This window comes from Physella acuta, unplaced genomic scaffold (genome assembly GCF_028476545.2).
Source record: "Physella acuta isolate Inbredline_101_S28 unplaced genomic scaffold, ASM2847654v3 ptg000671l, whole genome shotgun sequence".
Taxonomy (NCBI): Eukaryota; Metazoa; Mollusca; class Gastropoda; family Physidae; genus Physella; species Physella acuta.
The window spans coordinates 31,995-57,500 of record NW_026732190.1 but is presented as its reverse complement, the minus strand read 5'-3'; the positions used below and the strand labels follow the sequence as shown (position 1 = coordinate 57,500).

The following is a 25,506-nucleotide window of genomic DNA, read 5'->3' as shown; positions in this document are numbered from 1 at the left end:
GTGACATAATATCATAACATAGTATCGTGACATAATATCGTGACATAGTATCGTGACAGAGGATCGTGACAGAGTATCGGGTCATAATATCGTGACATAGTATCGTGACAAAGTATCGTGGCATAATATCGTGACATAGTATCGTGACATATTTACGTAATATATTCACATAGTATGTTGAGATGAGATCAGCTCAAACAAAGAAATCGAACCACAAACTTTGGACTTTGCGGCAACAACTCAGGACAAATAGAAGGGAAATATCGATTTTAATTGTTGATTCAGAGTACCAACATATCAGATTGTATTGACCCAACACTGTGGAGATGACCTTACTGGATCTATAACTGATTTTTATTGAACAAGCTTCCTACGATGGGTACAAATCTAGGTCAGACATATCCGGTTTCAAAGCTTTATCCAAACATGAGTAGCTTAACTTAATCTAAGAGATCTCAATAACCTTGACCTAATTTTCACTTGACCCCTGAAAGTGTTTTTTTTATCAAAAACAATTTTTATCAACCTTGTGGTGAAACATTTTCCATGGAATAAAATCGTATAATATTCTAAGGTAATTAATACTTTTCCTTCAGGAAATTTTCCATATTTTATGTTTTTAATTTACTCATAACGTGGGGTGTTATTTAAACTCACCACGTTACATTATATAACATAAGTGTATCTGGTCAGAGGAAGACCGTTTAGTAAACCTGTAACCTCCCCCCCCCCTCACCCTCAAGCAGAGTTTCTTCCAGGCATCTCTTCCGGAGCCCCCCCCCCTCCTCCACCCCGAAGAAAATCTACCGTCCCCCCCCCCCCCCGAACGAGATGGAATTTATATAGTAAACATACACTTTTACTAGTGTCTGCCCCCCCCCCCGAAAAATGTTGACCGCCCCCCTCCCCCTCCGAAATTATCGAGTGCCCCCCCCCCCCCCCGGAGAAAAAAGTCTGGAAGAAACACTGCCCTCAAGTGCCTGGTGAGATAAACCCCACGATAACGAGGTCTACAGGGACGGTCTAAACGCCAGACCTCGTCTGTCTTGAAGTCTTCACCTCGACCATTTGATCCAGGAGGGCGTGTGGTGGGTGCGGTTGTTGCATTCTTCAGATAAACTCTCTACAACTGTTGCAGCAGGGAGATAAATGTTGACCCTCTGATTTAATCACGGTAAAGATGTTTCACACGTGTAGATAGAGGGAAAATAATTTATTACTGGTTGATACAATGTGTCTGTGTAGTGTATTCTATCCCAGCGATAAGCCTATATACGAAATGTTAAAGTAAATATATATATATATATATATATATATATATATATATATTTATATATATAGTCGAGCTACTAGTTTGTATTTTCATTAATTATTCAGTTGATACAAACTCTAATACTGTTCTAAAATTATTATTTTGTGTACACCTGTCTAGGAGTCTGGTCTACAAAAGCAGACACGGGTTCTTTCAAAAAGAAGGTAAAAGCTATATATGTGGGTGGACGGCAATTTTACAGCTTGTGTGCTCAGTTTTTTTCTTCGTAGATTTAATATGTAAAATATATTATACAAAGAATCATAATTAAGTAGGTAGTCCAAACTGGCGAAAAAGTGCGTTTTAGGGTCAGTTTTTGCGGTTTTCAAAAAAAGAATTTCCCTACTTCTAGTTGTCCTATTAGAATAAAAATTATATGTCAATAAAGTTTAAGTCTTTATCTGTCGTAATCTGGTATTTTTATATCTGTAACACATGTCTGAATGTGTTTTATATTTGTTTGAAAAGTATCAGTTACGTCAACAAATTTCACCGTTTTGCGTGTACCGATCGACCCCACACTGTTTTATTTGGTCGCGGCTTCGCGACGAAGCATCGTAGAAGCATAATCTTAATGTCATTTTAAAGATCGAATTCTAGGCTATCATTTGATGTATAAATTGAAAAAATAACTTGTTTATTTCATTTAAAAAATACAGATTTTAAACTTTAAATGACGATATATACACGGAAACAAACTAATTCTGTTTCAATTTTTACACCGATGTAAAGTTCAGTTTTATAACTACTTTGTGTTGTAAATTCAAGTATTTCTGATTTACGGTCGCGAAGCCGTACCCCCAATAAACATATAACCCTCGAGTCGACTTTCAGCCCCGAGTAAGTTGCTCGCCGAACGGTTTTAAAGGTTGACGACCGATGATGCTAAACGGATTTTACCCTTGCTAGAGCCTTCAAACAAGTTGTAAGTATCATTTTTAAAGTTTTATTTCCATTTTAAAAATGAATTTTAAGTTTGAATGTCAGTTTGGTTTAATTAGTACACGTTATTAATGTAAATTTGAACGCTTCAAGTCCACGGTTTTAGCGTGTGAACTACGCTTGTACACAGGGTGTGTTTAGACGTGAAGCTATTTAATTCAGGACATTCTAGGGACTTAAAATATGGATGCACTTAACTATTAGATGCTAGTGTTTACTAATTCTTTAAAATCTATTGACTGGGATCAATGATAGGGTCGTATTACTACAGTTTATCTGGACTATCACGTCAAAATTATGAATCGACAAATTCAAAATGGCCACCAGACTATCTTGGTTACTATGTGGACGAACTCAATTATTTACAGGGAACGAAGGTTAAATACTTATAAAATATTAATGAAACACAAAAGAAATGTATAATTATAATAACTATACATTTTTATCGATTTATTTAAAACAAAAGACACTAAATTTTAAGGACTAATGTGATTAATTTTTTTTTTATTTTCTGTTGTGTGCTCTGATTCTGATTCCCCTGCTAAATAATGTGAAATGGTCTGCGCCAGTCTCCGTAATAAAATGTACCAGATCAATTTTTAGATGGTGGTGCAATTCATTAAGATTCTACATGTTGTGACTTAGTTTTAAATGTTATATTAGTTGTAAGTGTAAGTAGTACTAGTAGTATTTCTCATTATTTATTTATTTTATATGCATATAATAGTAAAAATGAAGGACAGTTAAGTTGTCCTATAGGATGTTGAGAACCACAGTATGGCATCTTCATTATTGGATATCTCAACCAGTGTGGCACAAGCAACGAATATTTCAAATTTCATTCAGTAGAATTACTCTTAAAAATATATATAAAGTATAAATTACTTTTAACAAAAAAGGTGTTTTCAGGCTTTTTCATATGTTTCCAGTTATAGTCATAGGACAAATAGTAGGCCTACACAATAGGCTGGTAGTAAATTTAATTCTATTTTATTAATCACTAAATCAATTGTTTATTCCATAGCTGGAGACATTTACAGTGGCCTATCCAGAACTTTCCTTACAAGGGAAGGGAAGAAGGCCAAGACCCCACTTCCCCCTACAATTCCCAAAACATATTACTTACTCTTGATGCTCCACAAGATCAAGGTTGAGGGAAACAAGACGTACAAAGATGTGGAGTTGTAGTTTTAAAAACTGTTCCCCCAAAGCAGTTATCAACCGTATAGGTTTGAAAAGAAACCAAAGCATGTGGCATCAACTGCTGCATCACTTGTAGGCATCACGTCTTTATTAAACTACATTACATTACATTTACTCTACTAAATTTTGATTCTGTTTCTCCTGCACTAGATAACTGTGGTATTTTTAAAAATAATATTTTAACTCATGTGATTTTTGAAAATAATTAACACATTTTTCCACGTTGATGTTACCAACACAATAGTTTTAGAGTTATTCCAAAGCAAAAAAAAAAAAAAAAAAATTGAATTTTTTTTTTTTTATGAAAATAAAAGTGACCAAAACGCATTTTTGTCATTTTCAATTATTTTTTTACCTTAGAAAGACTCATTTTAGATGACTGAAAAAAATTGGGCATATATATTACAAACTTTGCAGCAACTTTACCAATTTCTACACTTCTATGTTATTTAGTTTAAAAAATATGGGTTCTCAAAAATGGCACTTTTTGAAAATCAGTTTTTTACCAAATTTTGCTTTTTTAAAAATCGCATAACTTTTTTATTTATTGAGATATTTTTATAAAATTTGTGGCATAGACCTTACAATTAAAAGTTCTTTCATGACATACTCACTCCAGAAGTCTGCAATCAATAGTTAATTTCAGTTTGGACTACCTAAATTAAGTATGAATGACGATTCTTAATTATAAAGTTCTGATTCCGTGCTAACTCTGTAGTATGTCATTAAATCCATTCCTCAGTCCACCCAGTTCTGATGGGTACCTGACTTAGGGAAACTAATACACTAAGGCGGATTTGTTTAGTGCTGATTGTATTGCCTATAACTCTACCTGATCTGCACCGTGTGTCTTGGCCACGAACGGGAAAAAGATAAAACACGAGCAGTACTTAGCACTGAACCATATTTTAACTAGCTGAACTCAATTTCCTGAATTTAAGCTACCATTAATTAAATAACCAATAATGTAGCTTAGATGCTATTTGCGCACACATCGGCGGCCAAAAAGTATTATGACAAATACAAGAGCCGGGGTATTTAAATATGTTTATGGGGCGATGTAGCCTATTTGTAGAGCGCTAGTCTGCTAACCCGAAAGTCTCAAGTTCAAATCCGGGTTTTAGCTAGTATAACGTCCCAAAGTCCACCCAGCACTTATGGTTACTTAACACGTGTAAAATACTGACCACACATTCCTTCATATGCTTAGGTCAAGAATTATATTAACTCTACCTTATCACCCCAATGGATTGCTAGGTCTAAACACGATTCTTTTTTTTTTACTCAACTAGAGTGTTTAATGTGGTCTGTATGTCAAGGAACGTCTTTTAATGAAGTTCAATACTTGGAACACGAAATGGCATTATTGAACCAATAGAACTGTTTCACGGCTTAAGAAGAATAGCGTAATAATTACACCACCAATAAACTTTCTTTTTTCCCTTCATTGTTCACTCAAGCAGATAAAATAGGGTGACAAGTTCAACAACACCAACTGGTTTAAATGGTACTTGGTCAGCGTTTCCTCATTATCTGCCTTTATGCCATGCAACATCAAGTCAATGACCCCTTTACGCTTGAGAATAATAAAAAAAAAACACCGCTTGGGAAAAATAATCCCGACCGTCCGAATTTATTGCTTTATATTACGTTTTATTCCACCACGTGAAGATATGCTCAGATAATTGCTTGACTTCTGTTTCTGGGGTCTGTCAATATTTGTATCCATCCAGCTGGTATTTGTAAATATAGCCCTCACATTTTACTACCTGTTAAACTGAGTCATAAAACTTTATAATTTGTCATTGTTTTCGCGAGACTATCAGAAAAAAAACACCATCCGAAATCCTCCTGCATTAGCGCCAAAAAACACTTCACCCTCGAAGTGCGCATGTCATTTTATCAGCATCCGGTGTAATCACTTCCGATATTCTATCGTTATCGTTGAGCTAGTTATTTCCCCTGTTGCAACATTAGGGTGAAGATTTACTGCCCCTGTTGGAGAGCCTTCACCCCCACCTGTTACTGGAGCCATTAATGGGCATATCAGCGCTGCCATACACATAAACAACCACAAGGGATTGATTTCAAACACAACAGAAATGCAAGTTTTGTAGTTATAGGGGACATCGTTAGCGGATGGTAGAACTTACGACAACGCCGTTCTATAGCCTCAGACATCTAACAAACCTTAGAGTAAGAAGCTTGAATATCTTTAACTCTTAAGTCCCAAGTTCTGATAAATACCTAGTTTATGTTAGGCAAAGTAAAGGCGACTGGGCATAAGGCTGACCAGAATATTTTGTTTATATTTTGGGGTCACAGAAACACATGAGCTCTACTTCACCTGCCCCCATGGACCGCCTTATTTGGAATTGTAACTTTATCAAACTCTATATACAAGAGAAACTCAAGACTGACCACAATATGTCTTCATGTGTAGGAGTCACAGAGATTGATGAGCGCTTCTTCATCTACCATATGGAACGCAGTGATCGTAGTTAAGACTGTAAAATCTACATAATAGGGCTTGTAAGTCTACGGTCTCGAAATCTACTAGCTGGCAAGTACGAGAACGAGAAGTTGTGACCTACTTACAAGCCCTATTATAGAGAAACTTAAAGCAATAGAGAATCGAAAACACGGGCGTAATACCAGAAATTACTGAGCTTGGTAATAACAATATGGTTCCTCAACTCTAAAAGTTAAAGAAGATAATTGTGACAGTCTAAAAACGGGGAAAATACTGCTAATTAACTGTTCTACCATTATACTAGGAATGTATGGTGTGGTCAACATTATGCCTTGCCACTTTTTGTCTTTATAATATGAGTCAGGTACTCATTAGAGCTGGATGAACACAAGTAGGTACTACAGACTCAACTCCGTTCGATCTCTAGACTTTCGGTCTAAAAACGACCATTCCTTCGTATTAACTTAACAATATGTTATTATAATTGTTGTAAATTATATTTTTTAAAAACAATACTAATATCATGAGCACACGATAAAACAAACGTTTCTTTAAATACTTTGATCTTGGTCCAAAAAAAAACATTGTGGGTACAAAAGGTCGCAGGACTAAAATATTGCTGACGATAAGGTAGGACGATGAGAAATAAAAAGCTAGTTTCAACCTAAAAAAAACTTCTGTTATTGATTACATTAAGCCCGTGCAACGCCTGGCCGGGACAGCTAGTCGGCCATAATCCGGAAATGTGTAAATCAGCGACTTCCGCCCACCGGAGAACGACCAAATCTTAGCTTTGTGTTGACCGCGCTCAAAAACATTGTAAATTTAATTCTGTCTGGTCTGCGCTTAGCACATTGTAAACCTGGTTCTGTTTTGGTCTGGGCTACGTCAGTAGTTGACTTAACACTGTCCGCATGTTTGTACCGTACTAATTCTACTGCAGGATTGTGAACTGCTTCTGGAAATGATGTTTTGGAAACACAACTAATATTAATTATAAGATAAAAACCCAACAGGTTTTATGAATTCAACAGGAAATTTGATTATTAGGAATACAAAACACATACATAATTACATCAGTAGCGTCGCTAGGTCGGGTATCACCCGGTGCGGGTATCACCCCCCCCCCCCAAAAAAAATAAATAAAAAAAAACAACAAAGAATATGTCTATATATCAATATAAATGACTAAATGTGTACTTAAAATAATTAATGCGACAGGCAAAAAAGCAGTTTTATTCTGAAAATTTGGCAATTGTTTGCTTGGTGTCACCCCCCCCCCCCCTAAATGGTGTCACCCGGTGCAGCCCGCACCCCCTATTCCCACCCCGCCATCGCTACGACTCTGATTTACACTAACACACACTCATTTAAACATTTTAACTTAACCACAAACGTTTGTATCGGCATATATATATATATATATATATATATATATATATATATATATATATATATATATATATATATATATATATATATATATATATAGTATAAAACTAACATCCATTTTTTAATCCGAAAAACGTACGAAATAAAGAAATAACAGCTACTCCTTTGATCAATAACGCTGGCTGCACTTACGCAATTGCAAAAAAATACTTCAAGGTTTTTATTGTATAAATTTAAAAATGTTATGAACAGTTCTCATAAAAAGACTGTCACTTCGAAAAGAAAGGTACTTTTGAAATGATGTCAAGATAGTTTGTCAAAGCAGTGGAGATGGAATAGCAGCCTAGATCAATAGGCGTTGTACTCTGAAATTTAAAACATCCCGGTGAGAAAGAGAATAAAAAATGACGAACAGGCAAGGGAGACAATATTTGTGAAACTGGAGAGGGAAAACATGAGTTATGTTGACTGTAAACAAGAGAGGGGGCTTAATTCGATCAGATGATATTGTGTGTCTGAGTGTCTCGAGTGTGGTGGGGGTGGGGGTGGAAGATGGAGTGGGAAATATTATATCAGAATATAATTCAGATGGAGGGTGTGTAATGTGCGCGGTACTTAGAGTGATAGGATGATTTGAAAGAATGTTTGTGAAGGGGTGGGGTGTATCTGACGCTCAACACTTGCAGACAATGAGGTTTAAGGAATCAGCTGGGTTACCAAGTACATGGTGCCGATAGAAAATGGGGCCTAGATTAGGGGGTGGGGGGTCTTAGTAATGAATGGAAGGCGCCTAGGGTAAATGGGGCATGGGACAAGGGTCATAGTAATGAATTCACGTCGCCTAGGAAGAAAGCGAGCTACTGGGGGCGATGTCGTTAATTAAAAACTTGTACCCTACATACAATTTAATATGATTTTTTATTTCTGAATTTTTTTTAACACATGTTTTTGAAAAAAAAAACATGTGTTTAAAGGGCGGTAGTTAATTTTTTTTAAGCCAATTATCGGATAAACATTGATCTGTGATAACACAGTCAACGGTAGGTGATTTTTGGAATTGTTATTTTTATTTGGACTGCTAACCTGAAGTCTCGAGTTCGAATCCGGGTTCAAGTCAGTAGACTGTCTCTGAGTCCACCCAACTCTGATGGATACCTAACTCACGTTAGGGAAAGTAAATTCGGCTAGGCATAGTGCTGACCACACCATCTCTTTATATGCCGAGGTCACAGAAACAAGTGAACTCTATTTCACTTGCCCCATAGACCGTCAGGTTTGAAAGGGAAACTTTTACTTTTTTTTATACCTTTTGTTTGATTTGAATCTTGTTTTAAGATTATAGAATGACAGTTCTAGTCGAGAAGTCGGCCTATTTCTAATTATTCGTTAATTATACCCAATTAACTTTATCGGGTCTTTTTACTTTCTCGCATACGAAGTATAGAATATTGTAATTTTGCATAAGATCGAAATCGAGATTTGAGAAATCGCGACGTATTACACATCTCTGAGTCGGAAAATGTTATTCGGTTTCGTTTGTTTGTCTGCATGTCTGTGTATCTGCGTGTCTCATTGTCTGCGCGTTTTTGTGTGAACACGATAACTTGAGTGCCTTTTCATGTAAGTTCGATGCATAAATATTTTATCAAATTTATAGTTTTCTATCAACTTTTCATCAACTTTTTGACAATTGGAAGTGATACTTACTCTACTTTCGTTTTCTCAAAAGCCGATATCTTAAGTACCGTTTGTGCTAGGTGAACCACATTTCACATGTACGTGTTACATTGTATGCACAGGTTCCTTTCAAAACTTAAAACTATTGTCCGTAACTTGAATTTGTACTTTATTCCATTCTCGTTGAAGCGCGATAACTTGAGAACTTTTTAAATTAGGTTGACAAATTTTTCATATAAATAATCTATATTTCAAATAAATTAAAGCCAATAACATAAAAAAATCACGCAGATTAAATCGTATTATCTGGGTTATACCTTAAAAAATCAAGGCTTATTTACAATAAAAAATTTGACAAACAAAATAAATAAGCACGACAAAAAAAAGTAATAGAGGTTCATTAAAAGGCTTCATTCATGCAAAAACACGATTAATCTAACAAGCACGGAGACATCGATTGTGTTATGGAGTCTGTAAACCGCTTGATTGTGAGCATATATCAATCAATTTGAATTCTATGCATGTTTAATGTTCACGCCGCCATGCAACTAATTAATTAATCGGTTTTTTTTCCGTCAAGGCGGAAAGGGTGGGAATAATTAATGGATATCGAATGAAATATGTCCATAGACTGCGAAAAAAACTTGTCGATCAATGTATACACGATAATCGAACGCAGTGTCAATGTGATATTGGTTTATGTTGTTGAATTATATTACAAGAGCTGACCCGCGACACAGCATACGCCGCTTTTTGTTTGTTTTATTTCCTACGAGCCGACCCGCTGCGAAACGTACGCCGCTATTTGGTTTTCTTTTTTACTTTTCAGGAATTTATAATTTGTGAATTCGACAGTACCAATGCTGCCACTGAAAATATTTGCTTAAAAACACTAAAACCCCCTCCCCACCCCCTCCCCCACGTGAAAGCAGCCTCCTCTTAGTTACCTCCTCTAAGTTTAAAATCGTTTCAAACTAAATCATCCGCCCCTAGTAGCCGTCACCAAACCCGTCTCTATGATTGTAAAATGTAAACAGCGTGAACCACAGCTCACCAGACCATGTAAGGGGGTGGGGGGGGGGGGGGTGGTAGCGATAGAGAGGAAGAGAGGGGACTGTAAGGCGCGCTTGCAGCTTGTTTTCTAACGGCTCCCAGAAGAGAATTATATATATACGAGCCGACCCGCGGCGTATCATACGCCGCTATTTAGTTGATTTATTTTCTACTTTTCAGTAATTCATAATTTGTGAATTCGACAGTACCAATGCTGCCACTAAAAATATTTGCTTTAAAACACTAACCCCCCTCCTTTCCCCTATCCCCGACCCTACAACCCCCCCCCCCCCCCCCCGTGAAAGCAGCCTCCTCTTAGTTACCTCCTGTAAGTTTAAAGTCGGTTCAAACTAAATTATCTGTCCCTAATATCTGTCACTAAACCTGGCTGTACGGTTTGTAAACATTAACACGTGACCACAGCTCAGCAGACCATGTGGGGGTGGGGTAGGGTGGTAGTGATAGTGATAGAGGGAAAGAGAGGGGACTGTAAGGAGGCGCGTGCAGCTTGTTTTCTAATGGCTCGCAGAGGAGAATTATATATATAGATAGATAGATTTTTTATATTTTGTGAATTCGAAACTACCAATGATGCGACTGAAACTATTTTGCTTTTAATACTCTATCAGTAGCTAGTAATCGTCCTTACCCTCACTTTCCACTCCTCTCCTACTCCTTCGCGAAAGCAGCCATCCGCGACGACAGTTTACAGGCGACATTGAAAAGATCAAGCAAAACGTTTTAATACCTCCCCTTAGTTTCAAATCATGTAAAAACTAAATTATCTGCACCTAATAGTTGTCACTAATTTGACCCGATAGTAAACAGCTCACCGGAATGGTGTGGGTGGGAGCGGTATGGTTTGTTTTATTTTCTACTTATTAACAATTCTTAAGATTATGCACAGCATATTTTGTATTATTAAACTATACCCAGCATATGTCGGAAACACACGTAATCTGTTATATCAAGTGACCTATGTTAAAACAACAGGAGAATATAGCGCCAGGGGTGACCCGGATTCGAACCGGGAAATACCAGAATTTGAAACGATGCAACCCCTCAGCCACGCTTCTCCTGAACAGGTATGCAGGAAATTGTTTTATAAGCCACACTTGACTGGGTTTACCCGTACCGTCACAGGTAAACCTGTTTGGCTGTAGCGTCTTAACATTACTGACGGGCGGGGAGGGCGAGACTAAAGTTAATTGCGGGGATATTTCACCTGTTGTGGGTGAAAGAAAACGTAAGTACCTTAACAATGTAAACATGATTCAGGTTAGATCAGTCTAGATGTTGTTGTATTTAGAACCAAGTTAAAAGAAGAATAAACGCCCTCGTTTTTAATTTTATTGGTGGAAAGGATTCCATCCGATTAAGTATTACTTGTCAACTGGTTATTCGACAGTACGTAAGGCGTTGACTCCGAATTCAATCTGCGTTTTCTTTTTGGATTTCTTCCATAGCTTTTATCTAACCAAGAACAAACTACAACTACAAGAATGCAGCTTTTTAAATTTATTTGGGAGTGGTCTCTCCTAGAAGAATTGATGTCCCAAGCTATCGAGCCTCATTTGCCTAAGGTTCGAACTCAAGATAATTTGGTTTAGCAGTTATGAGGTTTACAGACTCGACCACACCGACCCTTGAATAGCCCTCTATTTTGAGCCATTTGTAATTTATACACACGTTTATTAACATAAATATACTGATATACAGCATGTAGTAAACACATAAGCCACACCCCCCCCCCCGAAGAAAATGAACCGACCCCCCCCGACCCCCCCCCCCCGAACGAAATGGAATTTATATAGAAAATATATACTTTTAACAGTGCCCCCCCCCCCCAACCCAACGCCCCGGAAAATTTAGTCCGCCCTCCCCCACAAAAATTTCAAGTGCCTCCCCCCCCCCCCCCCACAAAAATTTCAAGTGCCCCCCCCCCCCCCCTCCGGAGAAAAAAGTCCGGGAGAGACACTGCCCTTAACGTATTAGAAATGAAATCTAACATTTCAGGTTAACAGTTCAACTTGTATATATAGGCCTATAAAAAAAAAGATTAAAACGCAGAAATAACCTCAGCAATAAAAATAAAAAATTAAAGTAAAATAAAATAAATGAAAACATGTATGAGCACAAATAAGAAAGTATTGGAAGTCTATCCTTGAGACGGTTATTTTTATTATTAAACTCTAAATAGAAATAAAATTAAAAACCAAACGTTTTTTTTAGGAATGGGCGTTCTTAGCACACACCTTTTCAAACTTTGTGGGTAAATAAGATACATTTTAAAGTGTACAATCCAATTATTTCTCTTTTTTTGTGACGTTTGCTGCTTAGAAATAAGACGATGTTTGAAACAGTATCACATTTATCTAAATGTTTAAATAAGCTATTGTTTCAAAAAATAATTTGTAATCTAAATATGTAAGATTTTTTTTCATGTTTAAATTAATGTTTTTTTGCTGGCTTTTTCACACGAAGTCGTGATATGCAGAACATTGACGTACAAATAACCGTTTGCGTGAAGCTGTAAATAAAACAAGTGCACATTACCTTGCTATAAATAAAACAAGTGCACATTACCTTGAAGAGTGCCGAGTGCAGGATTTAATAAAAATATGTTAATTTTTAGGTTTTCAATGATCTAATCCTATGTATTATTACGTAGAATACTTGTGATTATGGATCACTTACGGAGACACAATTTCGAGTATTTTATTAAATCGATAACTTTTTTTCGATGGCTTTTTAAGTATCAATGCCTATTGAAATTTGTGTTTTAATATTTAAAAGAAATCGGTGTACCTTCATATTGATAAAGGAAATATAGGTGTAGGCAAGGGTGTTAAGATGATTATAACTTCTACTTATTTGTTTTTATGGTCGATTTCTCATCAGGTCTCCGTCTTATGCTTAAAATAGTGAGATATTTCCACACAAAAAAAATCAATGATAATTTAGTGATAATGTAAGTTATGCAAATAAATGCCCACAGACTTTTCGTTTTCCCTATAATTGCATGGGTTGATGGGTATAGTATGTTGAAGTAAAACACCAATACTACTGTTTATTTTATTCTATTAACTTGCAGATATTTATTTTACTTAATCAGACATTTTCATTTTCCTAATACCAGAGCAATGCCAGAAAAGGATAGGAAGTTATAACAGTGATGAAAAAACATTACACAGTTTTCGTAATTTTTCACTATAATTACCAGGTCAATACAATTAAATGTTATTTAGTATGTTAAAGTACAAATTATGCTACTTTTCGTTTCATTCTATTAACTTCCAGACATGAATTTTTACCTAATCAGATTTTTATTTCTACCAGAGTTATATTAAAAACAACAAACGAAAGTACATTTACATTGTCTGTTAATAGTGATTTATTTTAATAAATGACAAAAACTTGGGCTGATTTATGTTAATTTACAAACACGTATTTTTCGGCTCTCTGGCTATGTATTTTATTTTGCAGACCAAGTTACTGTAATAAACTATTGATTTTTTTGAATGGATGGTGACAAGGAAGAAAAAAAAATCTTTTTTTTCTTTTCTCTTTAACATAAAACTAATGTAAAAAAATCATTTTATTAATGTAACTAATTTATTAATTTAAGATTATAGTTATTTTTTTCCCAAGTTTTCCGTCCATTGGGGTAAAATGTTTTTCAAGTATAAAAATATAAATAAATGCACCAATTAGACGGGAATTTCCAATTTTTTGGAGACGCTGTGTGGTAAATGTTAATTTCTCGTCATTTGGATTTCTTTTTTGTTTTTAGAACGCGTTGTATAAATCGTTTTGATAACGCTCAACCTCGTTATCTTGTTCGTGTATTTTATTTCTGTCAAACTAGAACAAAGTTTCCGCAGAAAATATATTTTTGTGTAGTAAATTTATGCATGTGGTTCTTGAGAATAAAATGTAATAAAAAGTTGGTTTGCATTTATTTTCTTTGTGTTTATAAAAAACTGAAATTGATGCCGAGGTCAAGAAAAACTGTGTTCGTGTGCAAATGTCTTCCTTCTTCAGATAAAATATCCATTTAATTGGATTAGTTGGAATTTTGTAAAATCAGTAGACTTCGCATTTACACGTTGTTTGACTACTTATATGTTTTTCTGTTCCTCACTATATTTTTAGTTTTTGTCTAGCTCCCTTCAGTATAATTATGTTCAAGTCTTTTCCAATTTCTCTACGCAATGTGTTTCTGGGTCTAACTCTTTTTCTTTGACCCTTCAGTATTCCGTAACATGCCATCTCTGATAATAAATTTGTTATCTAGGTCAGTAACCTACGTCTCCCTCCGCTGAAACCTTATACATCAATTAGATGTAATTAGAGGATCGAATATTTGTATAATAATTTAGCTAACAGAAAATTATATACGCATGATATCAGGTCCAAAGGAAAATGAAAAAAACATATATAGAGTTCAATTTCATGGTGTGTCAAATTATATTCTTTCTCGCAACACATTAACATTAGTTCTAAGTCATTATCGCTAAGCTTTATTCTATTTTATTTGTTTTTGCTATCATAGTAGTTACATGATAACCGGCATTTTTCGTTGATACACACATTTAGAGGAAGAAACATTGGTAGTTGTCAAAGAGTTATAAAAAAGACAATCCTAGACTATAAATCCAGAAAATTATTTGTAAATACGAATTTAGGAAGCTCTATTTTCTCTGTTTTCTATTATCTCAATTTTTTCTTTGTTTTGTGTGTACGCATTTAGAATGAAGGTTTGTTTTATTTAGAACCAAGTTCCATGTGAAAGGTTGAAATTCAAATACCACTGCCATACCTACAGACTTTTACTCTGTAATTTACGCGTGTAGAAGCGCAATGGTCGCCACAGTTAATGATAAAAAGATCGACAAAGCCTCTGCCTGCAATTTCTTTGAACATATCAAAAGATTCGCTTCTTTACACTGATAATAATTCGATGACCATCTTCCACACTGATAAGTTCAGTAAAAACTCTACGAAGATTATCTTTCTTATTTGTGAATATCTTCGAAGAAAGACTTCCAAAACACATTTGAAAACTACTTTAATAACAGAAATCTAAACGACTGTATTGCACATGCGAAAAACTACATTGTAGTTTACACATGGCTACTACATACCATCAAGAATGGTTCCAGAAAATACATTCACAAAACAAGATTATCAGACTAAGCGTCAAGATCCCTACAACGAAAAGACAAAATGCTATACTAAAACGTACTTGATATGTCTATCATCAAACTTTATTAACTCCCCCACACCGTCTTATTGGTGTACATCAACCTTTTACAAGCAAATATTATCCTAAAACACAAACTACATTCGTTTTATCACATAGGGCGACGCATTGGTTTAGTACAATTTAATTTTTTTCAACACGTCGAGCCATCTTCTATGTTCTAAATTAGCTTGCATTTTAAGTAAGTTGGTATCACAATGTAAAACTATTCAAAAGGTTACAAGTTCATGTAAGATTCCGTTCTCTTTTATTGGATAGCTCTGCTCAACGTTGGTCTTGCCATTTTAAAAAAAAATCTAATCCAATTTGTGTTCATTCTAGAGACAATCAAGAAACATAGTATTACAGTAAAAGTAATTTTTTTTTACCCTGGTGCCTTAGTTACATTCAAGGTAAAAGGTGGGGAATTGTATTTTGAATTCCTCTACATAAAATTATCGAATTCCAAAAGCATTTATCAACGTCTGGAATCGAAAAAAATGTAGTCTCCGATGTTTTCTTCGATACATAGATTTAAATTGTATTTTTTTTTAAATATCTTTTGAATAATTCAAACCATTGATCATGTAAAAACAACGTGGATACGTTTGTTTTGGAAAGGCTGACATTTAAATTTTAAATTTCTCTGTGGTTTCCATCATTTTATATTGGGGATTTCCAGATAATAGATAATTAGCTTTCCGCTTATAATAGGAGTAGATTTAGTTCATGATGTGTTATTTTTATTTTTTGGAAAATGTGCACATCATGCTTAAAAATTTAATTGGATTAAAGACAGAAAAATATAATCTATTCATTTAATTTAGGATTTCTTACGTTTTACTCCATCTCATAGGAGGCGATATTAAAATCGTACAAACGTAAGAAATCGAGTTTTTTTTAACACATCTGTTTGTTTTATACCATCCTAATTTTTTTTAAAATAATTTATTTTTGTATTTTATGTGTTTGTTTCTATCCTGCTGTAGATCTGTGTGTGGATGTTTATCAACTTTTGGTCGATTTCCGGATACCGGAAGTAATACTTTGCTGTTTATCAGTGTAGTTTTGTTAAGTTGATGACAACTGACAAATAAGTGTTATAAAAGTATACAGCAGTTGCTTTCAGATTTAAGTAACTTCCTTCAGCTGGAAGTATTTCTGTATTATTTTTCTAGTTTCTCAAAACCTTCAGAATTTGACAACTTGATATAGTTTTCTCATAAAGCAGCCAATTGTAAGAATGTTCCGTCTGTCAGTTTCATTGAAAAAAAACTTTGATTTAGTCAAAAACATGTCTACCATTTCTTCAACGGGAAGTGGCATCCTAACCATAACTGAACCATACACATATATAAGAAAGTTTAGCGTCGCTCACTTCCGCTTTGTTGATTCCGAAAATGTTTTCATAAAAAATAACTTTGCAGAATAAATTCAATTTTAAAATGCTGTTAAAAGATGAAAAAAAAACTATTTTTTTTTTAAAATTCAAAACTTTTTAATGAAAAATTGACTTTTTGTATAGAAATAATAAATTAAACAGAAGAATGTTGATGGAGTAATAGAATACATGTTTAGCATCTTGAAAGTAGACTGTGAATTGAGAAAGAGCAAGAACCTTATTGGGTTTTAGCATCCATATATTTATCCACACCAAATGGAAACTAATGACTAAAAAGAGGGTAAATAATTAAAAACTATGAAAGTAAGCTGTTAGATGCACTGAAAATAATTTTTAAGATCCTGCTTTTTTTAACAAAAGCACGTCGCTGATGAAATCTACACATTTTGGCGACTGAAGATATTTTTTTTTAAATTTATATATATAAATATATATATATATATATATATATATATATATATATATATATATATATATATATATATATATATATATATATATATATATATATATATATATATATATATATATATAGTTGTTGAATCATGCTCAATGAATAAACAGTTAACAGTATCGCTGTTAAGAAACTCAACCGTCCCCAACCCTACCATAATATATTTTAAAGGGTGTTGATAAAACACTGCTGCGGGTAAACTGCCAGTAGCCCGACCCCCCACGCCCGCCCCATATATTGTTATCAGATTTTGTTTTCAATACGCAGTATCCTAGTCCTACTGAGAGACAATTCGCAAAGCGAATAGCAATAATATACACATCTCTTGATTTCATACTTAAAACATACCTAGGTCTGTTTGCCATCTTATATGTAACTGGGTTATACACATAACTGTTTAGCACTCATTTTAAAATTTTAAAAAATATAACAAACTGTATAGTTAATATAACAAAGATATCGATAACATCTATTTCTCTATGACAGTCTAAACAGATTTCGAAATAAGATTTAATTCACAGACATAATTATACTTGTGTTGCATGATTTGTTTAAATTATTTCCAATTTTAGAAACTTGTTCTATTGTAACAGATTCTAATGAAATTAGAAAATTGCATACAATGTTGTTTTTTTTTTTTTGTTTTAATAGAAACTCAGAACCTCCTATTATTCGCTAATAAATGTAAATTAAAATTCTGAAAAATCGCAGAAAAGTTCAGAGGATAATTAGTTTTCTGTAATTTGAAAATCTCGAACAAAGAAAAAAAAATGAAAAGATGTATTTGGTATAAATCTGGTTTAGTTTCCTACTGTAATGAAAAATTGATTTATATTTAAAAGGAAGGCGGCCTTGAAACATGATTGTTTTTGTCTTCGGCTTTGATGATTTATTCAGCTCTAGATATTATGTTTCAATTAAATTAAGAGACAAAAGGTATGTGATATCATGTTCTAAGTAGCACACAAGCAATAAGATTAATTAATTTTCTTTTAAAGTACAGCTGTTACATCATCGTTATATTTATTATCTTGATCATGATTGTTTGATATAATGTTCTAAGTAGCACGCAAAGAAAAAGATTTTTTTAAAATTTCAGCTATTACATTATTTTAAAAATTATATATCATCTATATCTTGATTGTGGGCAGGGTTTCTTCCAGGGATCTATTCAGGGGGCAGAGCCCCCCCCCCCCTCCCGAGCGAAATGGAATTTATACATAAAATATATACTTTTAACACTGTACGCCCACCCCCCAGAAATTTCAGTCGTTCCCCCCCCCCCCCCCCCGGAGAAAAAAGTTTAGAAGAAACACTGATTGTGGGGGACAAATATCAGGAAATAATCATAATTACATCTCTGCACATTGCTATGTTTTTATTCAGTGGCTGCACATATTATGTAAGATAAAATAAATACTTGAGTAATATAAACCCAAAAATTAAAGAAAGGGTTTGTATTCTTCTACTAGATCTGATCTTGAATGTAGGACAGCAAATATAATTTTTATTTTAATATTAATTCTTCCCACCTCCATGTACTGTATTGAAAAAATAAAAATTCCAAACTAATCACTAATCTGATTTACGTGTTAAAAATGTAGTTTTTTTTAAATTTTACCATAGTTAATAAAGTCTTCTACAAGAATGAATTTCTTTTCAGGTGAATAACCCTACCAAAATTAAATGCCCAGTGTGTTTTGGCCTTCTTTACGAATCTTTTATTTTTATATAATCAACAGCTTTTTGTACATTGTCTTTAATAAAAAATAACATACTTGTTAAAAATAATATTTTTTGTATGTGTAAATATATAATTCTGCTATTTCTAGAGGTTAAACTGTATACAACTTGAAATATGAATAATTGATTTTATTTTGTTTTATCCAAATATAAATTCGTTCAAGGTCGAGTTCAGCTAGGCCAACACAGTTATTATGTTTTATTTTCAAAATGTTTTTATGAAGGCCGTGTATTGTAATTGGTTTGTGAGTGACCGTTTTTATCTGGACAGCTTCAGAGCACGAGAGAGAGGTTCACGAGATGCTGGAAGAACGGAGAAGGACACTAGGCGACGGTGGAGATCTAGGCTGGGATATTCTAAGGATGAAATTGTTTCGCGGTAAGGGCTTTGTGCTGGGTTATGGTGGTGTTTTACCCTAGGTAAATGGGGGGGGGGGGGCATGGGGAATATTGGAGAATGAGTTTTTTTTTAAATTGAAAACAGTGGTGAAGTTTGAGCGTTTGGAATATGGTTAAGTTGTTTTATTAATAATGACCATAATTAAGCGTTGTGTACTTCAAAGTTTTCGAATGAGTTTTTTCATTAAATGCAGACGTTTATATCAACATATTATCCGTCTTTTTTTTTCTATTAACTGTATGAGGTATTTGTTTGCATAAACGAGGAAGTTTAAGTGTGTAAAATTAGGATGATATTGGAACTAAATAAGAAAGATTTGTAATTGTTAATTAACAAACTTTACTACTGATGGTGTGGTATCAATTCATTGATTGCTTATTCCCTGAACAGATTTAGCATACTGTTTAAGAACACGTTTTAGATCAGGTCAAGATTGATGTTCTGTGAGTTGTTGTGTGGTCAACAAAATTAAAAGTATTTTTTTTTACATTTAATTAATTTTTTTAAAGGTCTGCAGTATTTGATTTTTCTTCTTTATAAATACACACGGAGGCGTCGCGACGCGGGGGCGGGGGTACGGACCGCACCGGGTGACGCAATTTAAGGGGTGACACCAATTGCAAACTTTATAGAGTTAGAGTAAGAAAATATAGGGGGGGGGGGGAATAACACCATGAGCTGCAACACCAGGTGACACTCGACCTAGAGACGCCACTGAATAAACAACATCTTCAAGATAGCTTGCATAAACGAGCAAATCTTAAAGCAACAAATTATCCTTCTTTTTTTCTCAAGGCAAGGTATCAAATACAGTTACTGTAAATGGTTCTTTTTGCGTGTTTTTGTTAAGTTAAATATATTTGAAAATCTAAACTTTAGAAATTACCTAAAACCTCTTACTTTTAATTTCTCAACTACAATAACCATTAATTAATTAGTTATGGTCTAAAACATTAAAGTAAATAAATAAATTAAGGTGAATGATGTTTTTTTTTTCGTTAATTATCAATTTTATTTTTTCAATGGTTTCGTTTCAGATTAGGAAATAAATATAGAAATATACAGAAAAAATGTGAAAACACAATTGTAAAAAAGTAGCAAGTTAAATTTTCGAAATAATAATTTCATACTTGGCAATAGCGTTAGCAAGAAAGAGATTTAGAAAAGATTAAAACTAATGCCCACTAAAGAGATCCCTAAATAAAATAAAAAAAACTCTGGTTAATACTAATCCCACATCACCACATCGTGACGAAGGAACAAATATACCATCCAGATCATAACGATCCAGGCGAAGTAGAGTTCACGTTTCCTGACCTCGTCATATGCCACCCTTGATTTCTAAAACGTGGGTCAGGTACCCATTACAGCTGGGTGAACTCATTGACGTCCTTTAGTCCCGAGTCCGGACCGATATCTGAACTAAAACCATCAGGCTAGTACCCGAATGCTCTACCATTCAACCACGCCATCCCTAACATATTAAACGTTCCATTTAAAATGACAATTTTACTCAGAGCCTTATTGTATTATATAAAAGCCCTTAAACATACTTCTTCAGTAAAATGTCTTGTGTTGAGATTATAGATCTTAAAATATTTCAAATTACTTTAAAGAAAGAACGTTACTTTGCGAATACCGAATCCCAAAGATTTAATAAAAAATGTTCAAAGTAAATGGTTCCAAATGGACCCTGTCAAACCAAAAACAGCGGTCCAAATTTAATCAAAAGTTAAAAAGGAAAATCTGTTTTTGGACTGATCTTCACAGAATAAGCTACTCGTGATGAAAAGGAAGAGTTTTGACAGTCTTTGTGATGTAGCAAAATAAGTCAATGTATGCTATTTTTCACTTTTGTATAAAGGAGGTTAGATAGATATGAAGGCCTTTAGAAAGCAACATAATTATAATTTTAATGGAGGTTTTATGCTGTGCTGAGAAAACCATGAAAAATGAAAAACAAACAAATAAACAAATATAAATACTCGCATAGAGACTGATTGACGGACGAGCGGACAGACAGACGGACGGACGGACGGACGAACGGACGGGCGGACGGACGGACGGACGGACGGACAGACAGACACATAGACGGACAAACAGCAATGCTAGCAGGCAGCCACACACCTACACATAACACAGCCATAAAGAATCAGGCGGACAAGCTGACATAATTAAAGACCGACTTGCTAATTAAGTAAAAATTAGCAAATTAGCTCTTTTCACATTTCACATCTCGGGGAAGCTACAGAAGTGTTAAAAAGTAAAACCCGTTTGTATGATAAAATATTTTCAACATGTTGCCCAAGCTTCATGCTACTGGGTTCAAGGCCGCCATCATCGAATCGTCTCTTGAGACTATGGAGCCGATAATAATGATGATAATGATTTTGATGTTAAAGTTCATGTTGATGATAACGATGATGACGATGATAGTGGTTATAATAATAATAATAATAATATTAATAATAATGATGGTCACAATGATGATGATAACAATGATGTTGATGATGATGATAATGATATTATTGATGATTTTACTGATGGTGTTGATGATGATGATGATTATGATTATGATGTTGATGATAATGATGATGATGTTAATGATGATGTTAGTACTGATGATCGCAATGATGATGATGATAATGATGAAAATGATGTTGATGATGATGATGATGATGGTGATGAAAATGATGTTGATGATGATGATGGTGGTGATGATGGTGATGATGATGACAATGATGATGATGATGGTGGTGATGATGGTGATGATGATGACAATGATGATGATGACAATGATGATGACAATGACGAAGATTGTCAGTGGACGGCGTGGTACATGGGTAGACCATGTGTTTGCTAACACGAAAGACACACGCTCAAAACTCGGACACAAAACTTGAGGTTTTCCCCTGACCCTACTACCCCTCATGTAGTAATCAAGTAGAGTGATGTACTCAAAGAGGAAGCCACATCTTAGACCACCCACATGTCTGGCCGGTGTTAAGATGGGGGAGTGAAATCTTCGATCGTTAGCCAAGTTTTAGTCTGGTTAATTAGCATAGCTTGAGCCGGTAATGCCCGTATACGAGAGAGAAAGGGGGCGGGAGAGATAGTGGGATAGAGAGAGAGGAGAGAGTGACGGAGAGAAAGAGCGGTAGAGATAGTGGAATAGAGAGAGAGAGGAGAGAGTAAGGAAGAGAAAGAGCGGGAGAGATAGTGGAATAGAGAGAAAGGGAAAGAGAGAGAGAGGGAGAGAGAAAGAGCGGGAGAGAGATAGAGGGATCACTGGAGAGGGGGAGAGAGGGGGAGAGAGCAGGAGAGAGATAGAGGGGGAAGTGAAGGAGAGAGTGGGAGAGAGAAAGAGCGGGAGAGATAGAGGGAGATGTCAATGGAGAGGGGGAGAGAGGGGGAGAGAGCAGGAGAGAGATAGAGGGGGAAGTGAAGGAGAGAGTGGGAGAGAGAAAGAGCGGGAGAGATAGAGGGAGATATTAATGAGGAGGGAGAGAAAGGGGGAGAGAGATAGAGCGGGAGAGAGGGATATAGGGAGAGATCGATGGACACTAAGAAAGAGGGATGAGAGACCACGAGAGAGATAGAGGGAGAGGTCGATGGAGACGAAGAAAGAGAGGGATATAGCAGAAGAGAGATAGAGGGAGAAAGCGAGGGAGAGTGGGAGAAATCGAGAGAGGAGGAGATAGAGTGGGAAAGAAAAAGCGATGGAGAGAGAGTGATGGAGAGATAGCGAGGGAGAGAGAGTGATGGAGCGGATGAGGGAGAGAGACCTGCACTAGAACACTAGTGTATATAGTGTATGTACACTACTTATATTTACATTGTAAATCGGTGGCTAGGGAATCGTTTGTAGTCCAGTTTACATGTAAATTTAGCCAGGAATTTTTAAACTTTTCAACATATAAGATATCAACCCGCAATTGTCTCTATATTTATTTAAATATAGGGGCATATTGATATAAAGAAATTCGTTTTATTTTCATCTTTTTGGTGCATAAAAAGAGGTTTAAATATTTCACTAAAATGTTATATGTGTATGTGTTTAATTCTAAAGAAAATATAATCGTTGATTAAAAACGCTTGAATGAACCACATGCCATTAATCTGATGACTGAAATTTCCTGTCACATTGCTATTGAATCTGATCTTCACTTACGTGTCAAGTGAGAAACTAATTACATTGATATAAATAGATAAAGTTTGGATTCTGATTAAGGGTTTAATGACATAAATCAATGACTGGAAATCAATTGAAATAAAAATGTATAAAAACTACATAAACCTTAGTTTTTTATTTATTTATTTAAATTTTTTTTAAATGTGTTTAAAATTTCCTTTTTTTTTTACCACATCTGATTTAACTTCTTAACAGGTGTAATGTTTATTTTGAAGATTTAATGGATTTTTCAAAATGCACATTTTAACATTTTTAGAAAAAAAAAATGTTATTGCTTCCATGAATAACATAGCAGAATTATAAATACTTCGATGTGTTAAAAGGTTTAAATGTTTCCTTAAATAGAACCAATTGAGTAGTAATAATTAAAAAAAAGCAATGTGTCTTTTAAAAATGAATAAGATAGCTTGGAAATAAAAAAAATTAACATTTTTAAAAAGTAATGCATTTTTTAATTCAAGCATTCCAGAAGAAGAAATATATCTACAGTTCATATATTTTATAACCTGCCATACGGTTGAATAGTATTATCGGCAATTTGTTCAGCTGCCTTTGACTATTTAGGTAGGGTATTCATTAGAGCTGGGTGGACATGGAGATTTTTGGAACTTGATCGCTTAAATACAAATCCCTTGACATGTTAGACACATTCTTCAAATAGCTTGTAAGACAAATTTTTTGATGACATATTTTACATCTTTAACTAAATTTTAGGCACACTTTTTCCATAGGTTCTAGACACAAGTGTGTTACACAAACTCGTCCATAACTCTCCCATGACATATAACACGATGTTTCCATAGGATTCATACACAGGTATATTACACAAACTAGTCCATGATTGATATGACATCTGAGACTAATTTTTCCATGACATATAACATCATTTCTTCTGTTAGATTTAGAAACATCGTGTCATTACATTTAAGACACATTTTAATGACCTTTTAGACAGTCTTCAATAGGTCACATACTTATGTCGGTTAGACAACTCTTCTAAGACATTCTAGAACATGAGTTCTTAACCTGGGTTCGATCGAACCCTATGGGGTTCGGTGAGTCAGTCGTAATGGTTTGGCAGAGGTCAAGACACACACCCAATTTATTTGATTCACAGATTTTTTTTTTCTCAGTCCAGACGACAGAACTATTAAGAAGGTTTCGATAAATGCGCTTTAAGAATGCGCTTTAAGAATCTGTGGGGTTTGTTACCTCCAAAAAGTTAAGAACCACTGTGCTTATTTTTCCACGCCGTGTTACAGGCATATTCTATCTGTGAATATCATGCTCTACTGTATATCAATTTAAAGAGAGATAACATATGTAATATTATTCTTTAATTTTTAGCAGTTTACATTTGTCACAAGTAAAGTCGAATCAGCTGTTTCAGATGTGATCTAAATGAAATATTTGTTTACATTATTAAATAATGTACAGAATAAGCTCAAGCCTATAATAAAGAGATGCTAGATGATCACCATCACTACGATGATGTCAATAATTATGTCATGTTTATTTAGCTGAATCAGTCATGGTATGTCGAGACCTGTAAAACAACAGAATAAACCCGGATAAAAATAGACATCCGACGCATGCGCGTTGCATTCTCTATCAACGGAAAAGCATGTCACGTTGTATATTTTCAACGTGGCAATTAAACTTTAAACACAAACGAAGCTGACAAAATAAATCAAGTTAATTCCTGAAACATTTCTCTTGGCTAAAACAAGTCGTGTTTAGACTGTTGAACACGTACTTACTTGCAGCGCCTTGATGCGTAGACAATTAAACACGTAATGAAAACAAATAATTAAGCTAATGAGTACTCACCGAAGGAAGATTATAAGATGGTAAATCTTTGAATATGCTTTCTCAATGAAACTTGAACAGAAAAAAAATTGTCTTAATATACGAGTGCTTGTAATTAAATCCTTTGAAATGTTTCTTTAAAACTATTAGTTTGTCGTTTTCTGCAGACAAAATGATGATACTATATATATATATATATATATATATAT

At 34.6% G+C, this 25,506-nt stretch overlaps 1 long non-coding RNA gene across 1 annotated transcript; it reads left to right on the top strand.

The window, feature by feature from the left end:
- Positions 1–1,685: 1,685 nt before the first annotated feature.
- LOC131949054 (uncharacterized) lies at positions 1,686–3,534 on the top strand. Its single transcript, XR_009388112.1, has 2 exons — positions 1,686–2,237; positions 3,279–3,534. It is a non-coding gene; the product is annotated as an uncharacterized LOC131949054 (long non-coding RNA).
- Positions 3,535–25,506: the final 21,972 nt, after the last annotated feature.